Source organism: Zootoca vivipara, chromosome 2, assembly GCF_965207765.1.
Source record: "Zootoca vivipara chromosome 2, rZooViv2.hap1.1, whole genome shotgun sequence".
NCBI lineage: Eukaryota > Metazoa > Chordata > Lepidosauria > Squamata > Lacertidae > Zootoca > Zootoca vivipara.
This window is the reverse complement of record NC_142584.1, coordinates 57524226-57538089: the sequence shown is the minus strand read 5'-3', so window position 1 is coordinate 57538089 and position 13864 is coordinate 57524226. Positions and strand designations below refer to the sequence as shown.

The 13864-nt window shown below is 42.2% G+C and overlaps 1 protein-coding gene across 3 annotated transcripts in view; it reads right to left on the bottom strand.

The window, feature by feature from the left end:
• The window catches only part of MYOT (myotilin), a 58740-nt gene extending 47060 nt beyond the window's left edge, over positions 1-11680 (bottom strand). The window contains exon 1 of one of the 3 annotated variants that reach the window (XM_088661947.1): positions 11366-11680. The gene's annotated coding sequence lies outside the window, so the exon portion shown is untranslated. The remainder of the gene's footprint in view (positions 1-11365) is intronic. The other 2 variants (XM_088661950.1, XM_088661943.1) reach the window with 2 other exon arrangements.
• Between the last annotated feature and the right edge of the window lie 2184 nt (positions 11681-13864).

Genomic DNA, 13864 nt, shown 5'->3' with positions numbered 1-13864 from the left:
TGTGTCCATACACTACCAAAAATAGGGTGCTTCCCAAACCATGCAGAATTATTATTTTTCACAACAGCCAGGCCACAGTGACAACTTATTCATCAGGTCTAAATCTTCAGAAATGGAGTCCTATTACAAAGTCATGTTACAGACTGAAGGACCCCGATGATGCCATTGTGCATGACCTCGAATGCATTCTGAGGAAATGAGATATGACTGTCATTAAGCAGCAGCTGCTGATGACAAAAGTACTGGGAGGTGTGTGCAGTCACTTCATAGACTGCTAGATATGTACCTGCATTCAAAACATGCCTCAGTCAAAGTCTTGGGCTCAGAGGCTTTGGAAAAGCCATTGTTCCTCTGCCTTTGTTTTCTGACATATGTTCCATTACAGCAGCCTCTTCCTTAATAATGGAATTGTTGCAAGACAGCCATCAAACATAATCCAGAAGTCACACTTCTAATGAAGTGAGGTTGACTCGTATACCAGCTGACTAGGAAGCAAGTCCCTGTATCTCAATGGAGCTCACTCTCGTAGTCATCATGTAGGATGACTCTGTAAGACTCAACATGTTCTTATTTTAAAACTAATGAAGTTATAATTATAGCTCTTTATAAGCATAAATACCTAAAATAAATTATAGTGGTAGCAAATATAATGTGTACACGTGTGTATGTACACACACACACACACACACACACACTACTGCTATAATTTATATATGATAAAATATATAAACAAATATAAACTTTCTTGAAGCTGTATAACTAGGAACACATTACAAAGCCACTTTTTAAAAGCAAATAAAATAGCAACCAGTTTGCACACTGAAGCCTTTAAACTTACCCAAAAAATTGGTTTCTTAAATACTTCTCCAAAAAACCCCAACCCTCTAGAGCAGCTGGATTACTCCAACACTATATACAGACACACACACATAAATATATACACTCAGGCTCAACGCAGCTGTAAGCTAAAGGCTCATCAAAGAATTAAAGTGAAAGCAAATCTACCAGATTAACTCTTACAATGCTGGAATTAAACTACAAATAAAAAAGTATTCATCAGCAATCAGTATTAACATGTAAGAATGTATGTATGTATGTATGTATGTATGTATGTATGTATAAATAAGATTTATAACCCACACTTCACCATGAGGTCGATCCCAGGGTGGGTTACAACAAACAGAAAAGTACGGTTTTAAAACAAATAAAAATCACTGCAATTTAAAAACCTCACAAACCATTCCAAAACGAGACAGAGAGATATCACACTTATATGATCTGCATGAGCAGAAGAATCAACATTTTCACTTGAACTAATCAGAGCAACAAACTGCAGCCTTAGTATCCTCTGTGCTTCTTTCCACAGCAGTAAATGGCCACTGAGTGTGTATTGAGCCTTTCAACTTCCACCAAAAAAAAAAAAAAAAATCCACTGATTTATGTTGTAGATCAGGGTGGCTAACATTTCCCGACTTGAGAGCTGCATTGATGGTCAGCCACCCCTCCAATAGGTGCATGCCAGCAGTGAGTGTGGCCAATGCATGTACATAAGCATAGACATAAATGCACACTCCATTTGCAGACCATATACACCTACGCTCACCATACATGTACATTCACCACATAAATAGTGCATGTGCGCGCACACAACAGACTTTCAGGCACAAAGCACTCTCTCCCTCTCTTTTACTGCTCTCTCTCACACATTAATACATACACTTTCTCACACAAATGCCCATGCTGATGCAGGCACATAAAACAAAACACACCATTGGCATTTCCACAGCCTCCTAACCAATCCAGCTCTGCTAGTTGATGGAAATAATGCCTTTGCTTTACAGACACTTCAGGTTACAGATGCTTCAGGTTACAGACTCCGCTAACCCAGAAATAGTAGTACCTCGGGTTAATAACTTTGCTTCAGGATGAGAACAGTGCAGCAGCAGCGGGAGGCCCCATTAGCTAAAGTGGTACCTCAGGTTAAGAACAGTTTCAGGTTAAGAAAGGACCTCCAGAACAAATTAAGTTCTTAACCCAAGGTACCACTGTACACAGGTAATTATGTGCAAAATAAAAGGCAGCCCTTCTCCCCACCCTTACCCTCCAGTGCCAGATTTAGAGCGGTACAAATGGCTCCCCCCACCCACAGGCCGCTAAGCTGAGGGAGTGCAAAATACAGTGGTACCTCTGGTTACGTACTTAATTTGTTCTGGAGATCCGTTCTTAACCTGAGGTACCACTTTAGCTAATGGGGCCTCCCACTGCTGCCACATGATTTCTGTTCTCATCCTGGGGAATAGCTGCCAAGTCTCCCATTTTTCGCGGGAAACCCCCGTATTTTAAACCATTTCCCGCTGGCAGCCGGGATTGGGAAAAATCCCGTAAATCCCCCGGATTTCCTACCTGCCAGGAAGGCTCCGTTTTGGGTCCTAGCACCGCCCGATTTTCGGTGCCCAGGCATGGGCGGAGCGGCACCAGAAGTCCAGACATGCGTAGAAGCGACTTCCGGTGTCACGCTGATCCCACATTTTTCAGCGGGAGACTTGGCAGCTATGTCCTGGGGCAAAGTTCTTAACCCGAGGTACTACTTCTGGGTTAGCAGAGTCTGTAACCCGAAGTGTTTGTAATCCGAGGTGTTTGTAACCTGAGGTACCACTGTAGCACAATTGAGTGCATGTGCAGAATGGAAGGTAAGAGGGGGACGGCTCTTTAACAAATAGTTCCAAAAGGATTTGCTGTGAAAATAAGAAATGGGGGGAGGGGGCGCCAAATTTCATCCTCATATACCAAAGTCCACCCCTGCCAGTACTTGACTGCGGTTGGGTTGAGACACTGCTTTTTAAAGAGCTTTACGTCCCATTTTAACGTGGTGGTAATGTTCAGCTAGTGCTCAGATCAAATATGTGTGCAGAGCAAGGCTTAGGTCCCAAGCACAGAACAGCTAAAATCTCCCAGAATTCTTTATCCCTGGTATTGACCAGCAGGACAAGAAAGGGAAACATGTAACCCTCAAGATATTGCTGGACTCCAATTCCAACCAGCCCCCACCAGCATGGCTAGTGGTCAAGAATCATGGGAGCTGTAGTCCAACAACCTCTGGAGGGCCACAGGTTCTTCATGCCTGCTGCAGAGAAGGAGGAGGAGGAGGAGGAGGAGGAGGAGGAGGAGGAGGAGGAGGAGACTGACCCAATGGTAAAGACAGTTAACACATTTGTGGACTAGGTAACAGAGTACCTTACCTGCATTTGTTTTTGCTAAACAATTCATATTTCTATCCAGAGTTGGGATGCAATAAAAGTAAAAATAACTTGATCTGAAAAGAAGATGTGCAATATAATATCCCTGGGATAGCTCAGTCAGTAGAGCATAAGACTCTTAATCTCAGGATTGTCGCTACAATTCTATGATGATGATGATGATGATTTTTATTATTTATGCTACTTAATGCCAAAATAGGCTTCTAAGTTGTTCACGAAGTATTAAAAAAACCTGTTACATTTTCGATAGATTCAGTAAAAAGTAAAAGTTACTGACACTACTTTCAGTGGTGTTAAGCACAGTGCATAGAACTTCCTCCAGACATTACTGATGTTGTGGGTTTTACCCACCCACATATACTCCTCTACACTAAGCATTTTAGCATCACTCCTAGTCATCTTTGACTAGAAAGACCGACACAAAGAATAAAGAAAAGTAGCTCTGAACTAGCGTAGAGAGATACCCTTTTCCTTCTGCCCTTACTTAGCAACTGCAATCCAGTTCCTTTTAGACATAGAATTAATATATTCCAAGACAGATGGCATGGCTTCCATTCAGGCCTAAGTCACAGCATCTCTCTTTTTAAAAAGTTAGCATTTCCCCCACCATATCTCTTGCCAGCAATTCTGAGAACAGTGTGAAAACTTCCCAGAGACTTTTCAAGCTTATAGCCACTCTCTCATCGCGCAAGGTTCCTGTGACACACATAATCTTTAATCCATATGTGGATACACTGTCTCCCCGTGCTTCCCTCCCTCCCAAAAAAATGTTTAGGGGCACGCTCATTTTCCTACTCATATTTAAATACTGCCCCTCAATGAGGCCAAACTTAGATTCACAAAATGTTTAGGGGTATGTGTACCCCTGAACCTCCCCCCAAAGTACTGCACTGTCCCTACCAGACTGTACCCACTCACTTTCACCACTGGTTGTTTTCCTGTCTTGCATCCCTGCATTGATTTCAGTGGGCCACCCTAACCCATGACACCCCCTCACTCCACTCATCTGCCCTATTCAAACACCATCAGTTTATGACTTCCTAAATTACCACGGCAGGCTAAATTACATGCTTCCCAGCCGGTGTGCAAATCATCAGTAACTTTACACCAACATTTGTCACTACTGGGAATGACCCCGCATATGTCAAGTGTGAGCTGCAGCTGCTTGTTTGGGGGGTGCCGTTGCCTTTTGAATAATTTCTTATGCCTGAAGAGCTTAGAAGAATGTGTGCTTCCCTTCGAAGACCCATCCTCTTTCCTGGGCAGTAATTGAAGTCAACAGGATTCACTCAGATCCTGTGGCAGGGTAGTCTGATACAAGGAATTTCAACTATTATTCACCTCTTGGCATCATAATTACACAGTGAACTTTTGACATGGGCTTGAATGCAAGGATGGCAAGGGGGGGGGGGGACAACTATTCAAACAATTTCAAACTTTTCACAGGGTAAGAAAAAGAAGCAAAGCAGCTGGCCTAGAGTCTGGATACTTGAGGTTCTCCCCCATCCCCTCCTGATCTTTATTGCCTTGGCTTCTCTTCACGAAAAGATTACATATCAACAACATCTTTTGGAAATATAACCCATTTGAAGAATGTTAACCAACTGCAAGGGGTTGATAAATATTAAATGTTAAAATATTAAAAATGTAAAATGTATACAAATGTGTATCTTCCTTCTGGAGGATTTCTGTGTGTGTTGCCACTGGGCAGGGGGACTGCATGGATACGTGTGTAAATACCTGCACAATTAACTCATCTACCGGCTTCAATTGAAGTCGAAAGGTCATGGGTCTTCACTAAGAGTCTGCCGCAGTTCTGCTCAGCTTCTCTATGGGCACAGCAATCCTCTACTTACATTCCTTTGGGTCTGGAGTTACACTGTCACTACACTGGTGGGATGGTCACCATATCCAATGTGTGCTCAGGTGAGGAAATGAAAAACAGAAAATACAGAACATGTTATGTCCCCAGCATCCCTAGAGACACTGCTGCAGCCCACCAATCAGTGGTTGGACCAGAAATGAAGCCCACATGCCACATGGACATGGAAGTTGCCAATCCATGAAGACTGAGGTGGAGTCCCTTGTGGCCCTAATATGCAAGACATGCACAGAAACAAGTAAAGGCCGTGGCCAATGCTAAAGCTCCATTCTGATAATGCACAAACACATCTGATCACGGAATCACTGGTTCAGATCCACACTGGGACATTTCCCCTCCTATTTTTATCATATATTATTTACTGAAATGGGTTGACTACTGGTACGGTTGGAGGGACACAAATTAATACCTGCTTGTAAGGATAATTACTCCCTAATTATCCTTAATTAACTGCACGGCTAGCATCCGCTATCGTGGAATCTGCTGTTTGCCATGGTGGCACCACTGGAAGTCCTCTCCTTGGGGCACTTTGGGCCAGTGATCCTGGGAGCGTGCAGGTATTGATTCGTGTGGGATTCAACAAGAACGTATAATTTTCTTTATGGAGTGTTTGAAAGAATAGACTGTGTGAAATACTGTGATGACTTGCGACATTGCCTACTAAAGAGAGCTCTAATTCTGATTTATTGTGGTTTTGGCGAGACACCAGCTCATTAGAAGGTTGGATCAAAGGAGACCAATGCTGGAAAGTAGGCCAGGAGTCACGGCCAGATGCTAGAGTGCTTTCGGTTTTGGAGAGGCAAAATGGAGAAATTATGGCTTACTAAGAAATGAGTTCTCGGGGAAGGGGCAGTGTTGAAGAGAATTGATTGATTACAACATGAAGGAAAAGAAGAAGGTAAACAAATATTTCACACAGATAACTGCATCATATAAATTCCCTCTGTAAGTTAATGGCCGGACACTGCGGGTTCTGCCCGGACACTGAGGTCCAGCGCCGAGGGCCTTCTGGCGGTTCCCTCGCTACGAGAAGCCAAGTTACAGGGAACCAGGCAGAGGGCCTTCTCGGTAGTGGCACCCACCCTGTGGAATGCCCTCCCACCAGAGGTCAAAGAGAACAACAATTACCAGACCTTTAGAAGGCATCTCAAGGCAGCCCTGTTTAGGGAAGCTTTTAATGTTTGATGGATTTCTGTATTTTAGTGTTTTGTTGGAAGCCGCCCAGAGTGGCTGGGGGAACCAGGCCAGATGGGCGAGGTATAAGTAATAAATTATTATTATTATTATTATTATTATATAGATTTATTAAATATGAACGAAAGTCACCACACCAGTGGCTGCTAAAATAAACGATTAAGATCAGAATTGTTGTATTTGGACTAATTAATCGAAATTGGAGCAGGGCCAAGGGATAACATCAACTCCTGATAACTGGAACACGGGAAGTCATCCAACAACATTGACTTCGGAACTGATTAATTGGCTTTTTTTATTGTATTATGATGTGGTATGATTTGGTATTGTATTAATGTGGCCTCTATTGGATTGTTATTAATGAAAAATTATATATATATATATATATATATATATATATATATATATATATATAATTTCTCCCGCAAGGAGAAAATAGTTCCATACACCCCTGATGGAAAGATCAGGACAACTGCAGAGCCCTCACCTAGGGGAAATAGATGGAGTGTGGCCACAAAGCAGAAGCATCAACGAAGACACCCAGGAGGAAGCATTTGACATCCACCCCACAGTGTATGGGATTGATAAACTGGTGCTGGTATGCTATGACTGGTGGGGAGTTACACTATATCCCATGCTCTGTTACATTAACACAAGCAGGACAGCCATCAATGCAGGGTTAGTTGGAAAAAAACAAAACAAAAAACACCACAGCAGTGTATTATGAACGCCTACTCAGTTTCTATTATTTAACTCACGTCTAGAATTCCGCCACCATCCAATAGCCAGTCTTTTTACTGATAAACTCCCCTTCCACGAATTGATCCTTAACTTCTTTAGACTTCAGATTTTATCTCTCCCATCCATTTGGTTAATTGCTTTCATGTGACCCTTACCGTGCCCTTAACTTGGCTCCTAATGTAGAGTCATCCTCCGGAACCTTATTTCAAGGTCAATAAATATTCCTGTTAGAAACCTTACACTTCTACAGGACTAAACCCAGCGATGGGCCCAAAAGCAGAGGCTAGGATGGACCCCTCCAATTCTTTCTGTCACAGGCTCTAAAAGCAAACCAGTACCATAGGAACTAGCACAGGGTTAATAACCAATCAATCCTAACCCTGGCCAGGAAACAGTGGGGAAGAATAGAGCAATAGGTAATATAGCTTAGCGGCAGAGCATCTGCTTTGCATGCAGAAAGCCCCAGGTTCAATTCCCAGCATCTCCAGGTAGGGCTAGCAGAGACCCCTATCTGAAATCCTGGAGAGATGTTGCCAGTCTGTGTATACCTACCACCCACTAATGCGTCTTTCTTGATGGTAAAATTTCCTTACCGCCTATTAGTGCTCAATGGAAGGAGGATTCAGCTTGTGCCATAGAACCCCCTACCACCCACCTAGAATCCTGAAATGCCCACTAGTGGGTGGTAGGGACCAGGTTGGCAACCCCTGGTGTAGATAGTACTAAGCCAAATGAGCCAACAGTCTGACTCAATATAAGACAGCTTCCCGAGTTCATATGATGGGGTAAAGACAAAAATTTTGAGCCTAAGGCTAAAATGAGATTGATTTCCAGAATACAGGAACTTCATACGCTGGACTCCATATGTTTTTGGATTCCCAACTCTCACCAGTGTGGCTAATAGTCATGGGTGATGGGAGTTATAAGGATAATAATAATTTAATACTTATACCCCACCCATCTGGCTGGGTATCCCCAGCCACTCTGGGTGAAGTCCAACAGAATATTAAAAACACAGTAAAACATCAAACATTAAAAACTTCACTAAACAAGGCTGCCTTCAGATGTCTTCTAAAAGTCAGATTACTGTAGTTGTTTATATATCTGATCAGAGGGCGTTTCACAGGGCGGGGGCCACCACTGAGAAGGTCCTCTGCCTGGTTCCCTGTAACCTCACTTCTTGCAGTGAGGGAACCACCAGAAGGCTCTCAGAGCTGGACATCAGTGTCTGGGCTGAACAATGGGGGTGGAGACGCTCCTTCAGGTATACTGGGCCAAGGAAGTTGTATCTGGAAGACCACTGGTTCCTCACATCTGTTATACAGTTTCCATGACCAAAAGCATTAATTGCCTGGTGGAAATTTCAGTCCATGCTCTGTCAAAGTTCTAACCCCCTGAGCCTGGTTGTTAGACTAACACCTTTGCTTCTTCAGGAAATCCTCCCAGCTCACTGAATGATCCAACAGGCATGCTTTCTGGCAGCCTCTCAAGTAATTTGCTGCTTTATATACATTCCCAGGTGATGCTAAAGTTCAAGGATTCTCATCTATCTAATGTATTTCCTGTTGTCATTTAAACTAATGTCCCCTTAAGATGTGTATGAGTGCTTACTGCTAATCTGAGGAGTCTTGGGACATGTTTGGATACTTGCCAGTCCACAGAAATGCTGCCTGGTTATTCAGCTATAATACCCATCAACATGGTGCACTTAAATGTTTCCCTTCAGTTCTCAGTCTCATAACCATCTTTGCAAAATACACTGGACAATAGCAACACTTTCTTTCCAATACTTACAACATGAGAAATATCCTTCCATTGCTTGCTTGCATGCTCTCAATCCATTTCTATTTACACTAGTGAGAGTTAGTTTTCGGGCAGATTTGCTTTGACAAATTTTACCTCTTATACTTTGGTGTTTCCAGTTTGATGCATAATGTTTGCTAGTCCTTGAGGCTGCATCTGGACATCCAAAGCTTGGCCCTGAGACTGTGAAACAAACCTGTCCTCTTACCTTCCAGGTTCCAGAAGAGGTGAGAGGGACAGAGTAAGCTGTGGACCAAGACTAATAGCTAGGGATGGGGGAACAATTTGACCCAATCAGCATTTAAAGGTAAAACTTACCTTTCCAAAGCACGAGGTGAACCAAAACATAGTCATTCTTTGAAACCTGAAATTCTATTAATTTTACAGTACAGTTCTCCGGCCAAATAATGCATACAAAATGCATGTACTGGGGTAGGATGTGCATAAAAATGTATTTATTGGTGAAAATAACATACAAAATGCATAATATTAGAGGGGGAAAATGTTTTGTTAGGTTAAAGTGTAGCGTGTATCTCACTAAACATGTGCCACACTAAAATGCTGGTGAATTTTCATGAGGACTTAAAAGACATAAATCACAAACTGATTTGGAAATGTAGAGAACTGAACTTAAGACTGAAAAAAATTATGGCAACCCTATTGTTTACTAATCCAAGCCAGTATCTGAAGAAGTGTGCATGCACACGAAAGCTCATACCAATGACAAACTTAGTTGGTCTCTAAAGTGCTACTGGAAGGAATTTTTTATTTAATCCAAGCCAGTAAGCCTAAAGCTGCTGAACAGGTTGTATGACATTTCTGTCCTGTCCAGGCACCTTTTGATACCTGAACATGATCACCTTGGGCATGATCTTGCCAGATGTATGCCTACGCTGTTCATGTTATAGACATTTTTAAATTTACCCATTGGAACCAATGAGCCACATTCCTTTATCAGGGTTGTCTCTGATTACTTATGCGAAGACCAAAAGTTCCACTGGGAAAAAGAAAATCGTAGAATTACCCCCACACTTGTGGTGTCTCCTGTCACTTTGTGTGAAAATCATTACTGGGGGGTGGAAGAATACCTTGTCATTTGCACCTGGCTTGGATTATTCCACAAGACTTCCCTTTAGATCTCCAGTTGTATATTATAACATGCTCCCATTTACTTAGCACACTGAAATCCCTTGCATTTTTAATCCTTGGTGATATGATGAAAGCTGCTGGATGCATAAAGATTTTGGAAATCACCCTGTACTCTCTCCAAACAGGTTCACTGATGGCATCCTTAAATTTTAGGAGCGTCAATAAAGATGGGTGGAAGGCCACTGGAAAGGCTAAAGGTTTGTGCACTGGTTCCATACTTCCAGATTTGCTTTACCTGTTGCTCTGCTGATTGTATAGAGTCATTAATGACCATACAGTGAACTAGCAAGATCTACATTTTATTCCCCTCACTGAAACCAATAGAAGTTTATTGAAATACAAATGTTGGGAATTAAGGCAACTGAAGATAGCATTCACTGATATACCTCAGCATTGAGCCTGTTTCCCCCTCTATGATTCATATCTTAATTCAATTAAATATATGCCCCTATTAAATGCCCCATCAATGAGCATGAATTTCAGGGGTTTATTCATAAAACGAAAAGTTACACCACCCAAAGTCAAAAGTACTAACCACCCTAGCTTGAAACGATGGTCAAAATCCAGCACTCTAGAGCAGGCAACCCCAAACTGCGGCCCTCCAGCTGTTTTGGCCTACAACTCCCATGATCCCTAGCTAAGAGGACCAGTGGTCAGGGATGATGGGAATTGTAGTTCAAAACATCTGGAGGCATTTGGGGATGCCTGCTCTAGAGTGTGTCTTTATTAACAACTGATATTTCCCCCACCCATTGGCAGCTTTCTACTTCTCATCCAGGGATGTCCCTGATTTAGAGAAGCCGTCCCGGTTTCTGATTTGACCCTGAAATGTCCCCACTTTTCCTTAGGATGTCCCTATTTTCATTGGAGAAATGTTGGAGCGTATGGAGTTATATGACCTCCGAGACGCCTGAAGGCAATCCTGCACACTACAGTATAGGGAAGGGGTGTGTGTGTGTGTTTTAAATAAAATAAAAGGATGTCCATCTTCTTACCCACACATGCTGGCTCCTCGGTAGGCCTAGTTTATTTAAGTACATAAGAAGAGCCTGCTGGATCAGGCCAATGTGGCCAACCAGCTCCTGTGAGAAACTGACAAACAGGACCTGAGAATGAGAGCTCTCTCCCGTCCCATGGTTTCCAGAGACTGGTATTCAGAAGCATGCTGCCTCCAACAGTGATAGTGGCCTGTAGCCACTGATAGGACTACCCTGCATGAATTTGTCTAATCCTCTGATTTATTTCTCCCTCTCTTTCTGTCAGTATCCCTCTGACCTTAAGTGTTGTTTCCTTATGGTTCTTCCTTCTCCTGCGGTGCAATTTCACTCCCCTCACGTACCTTTGCTCTGCTGAGGCCCTCAGGTGGCTGCCTCCACCTCTGCTGCCTCCATCCACCCTCAGCAAGAGAGGTTTGCATCCCAGTCACATAAACATGACAGGAGTTTCCCATGCACTTTCACTGGGGCAGAAAAGTAATCAGGATAGTCCCAGTGTGCACTTTGCTGCTGTTGGTTTTTGTTTTGTAAGGGCCTCATGAACATGGGGATTCCTCCCAGTCACCTGAGGTTTTTCAGCATGTACTTCAGCTCTATTTGATGCCACTGTTAGCCCTGCGTCAATTTTACCTCTGTTTTTGAGGCAAAATTGAGAAACTGAGGAATAAATGTGAAAGCTTGATGAAAGCATGAAAGTCTTCATCAGATTACATTTACTTCACAGGCTCCAAACAGCTCCTGACTCAATCGAGATCAAATAAATTTAGCTTCTTGACAGGCAGAGTTTCCGTTTTTAGGCCTTGCAAAACCACTCCTGAATGTGTGGGATTCAATCCAACAGCTGCTCTCTCTCTCTCTGCTTATGTCTGTGAAAACACATTTCTGTTCCCTCAGTCAAATGTTTCAAGGTTTCTTAGTAGAAATAATCAAGAGATAATTTATTCTCCCTCCCTCCCTCTCTCTTTAAACCCACTGTTTATGAATGCTCACTCCATTAATAAAATTAATAAAATATAACTGCAGTCAAATGCACAGCTATTTGAGAATAAATTCTGTCAAACTCATTGATGCTTCTGAGTAAGCATGTATAGCAGGCATCCCCAAACTGCGGCCTTCCAGATGTTTTGGCCTACAACTCCCATGATCCCTAGCTAACAGGACCAGTGGTCGGGGAAGATGGGAATTGTAGTCCAAAACATCTGGAGGGCCGAAGTTTGGGGATGCCTGATGTATAGGATTGGGATGTACATCAATTTGCTGTGGTGATTATGAAAAATGTTTATTATTAGCCCCAGCCGGCAAGGCCCAATTGTCAAGGATGATGAAAGCCATAGTCGAACAACCTCTGAAAGTCTACAGGTTTTTTTGCTGTTTTACAGATTAGTCTTGTATAATATTGTTGCATGCCACCCCAATCTCCAAACTGTGTGAGATTTCAGGAGTTCCAGGCACTTACTCAGGGTTTGGTTTCCTTGGAATGAGGGACAGCGAAGATTGTAGAGTCTTTGTGATATATGGTTCATTTACACATATACTGTATACAACCCGAGCCTATGATGGAGGGGCTCACAGCATTAATACCCCAGAAAGTGCACTGTAGTTTATTATGAAACACGTTTATTGGTAGATTTCTTATTACAACAAAGCACAAGTACTGTACCAATCTGGACATGTTTTTCTTATGTTTAAGCAGCAGGTGGCAGCAAACTTCTACCCATGAATTCAATCAACATGCTTCAACTCTACTTCAAGCTACTTCTACTTCATCCCTATACAGCACCTTACTATATTACATGTTTTGTATTCCCTGAACTTCCACACTGCAAGGGGGTGGGGACCTTTAGAGACCTTGACGCTTCCCTTGGCCAGCAGGCCTCAGAGTTTATGTTTCAACATATTGACTCATGCACCAAAAAATAATATCTATTCTTTGAAAATAGAAGAGAGGTAGACAGCTACTGACAAAGAGGTTCTGCGACTTCCAGTAAGTATCAGAGAAAAGTATGGTTTCTGTTAACTTACATGGCAGTTCTATGCATGTCCATGCAGAAGGAAGCCTTGTTGAGTTCAATGAGGCTTACTCCCATGTAAATGTGACTAGGATGGCAGCCTTAATGATATAATTTTTAGAAATGACAATTTATTTAATTTTCCAAAAATAACAACAAAAACACCACCAACAAATTTTTAAACCATGATTTTGGTTGACTTCCCTCCCCTTGGTTTCAATGCTTAATATTCGTTCACGCACATACTTAAAACCTTATACTCTTTATATTTCAATTTTAAACTTACTTCATCTTATTACAAGTGAGTTTTGAAAGTTATACTAATGTAGAAATCTATACACAAATCTTTAAAGCTATGCATTGAACATTTATGCCATTCTTAAAAAAAATCAAAGTCCTCTTTCTTTCTTGGGTTTCAAGTTAACTAGTTTGTCCTGCGTAATTCAATACGCCAGTCTTCTTTATCTTCTTTGGTGGAGGCTTCTTCCTTCTGTAGGGGGGCTGGCTGGTCTTGGCCTGGCATCCACACTTCAGTACAGGAACAAAGTTTTCCATTCAATAAGTCCAACAAAACCTGTACATCTCAATATTATAACTTCAACTTTTTTAACAAGTCATTTCCTACAGTCCTTTCCAATCTTTGTATATCTTCTCCCAGGCCTTTTTGATGATTTTACATTGCCACAACATATAATAACCTTTTATTGCCCTCCCTTCCTGTTTCTTCTTTTTCACAATCAAGGCCTCCCAAATCAGCCTTAATGATATCATAACAGAATTGCCAAGTTGTCACAGCTATTAAATCTGCACCTACCTAGTTGGTAGGCTTGATTT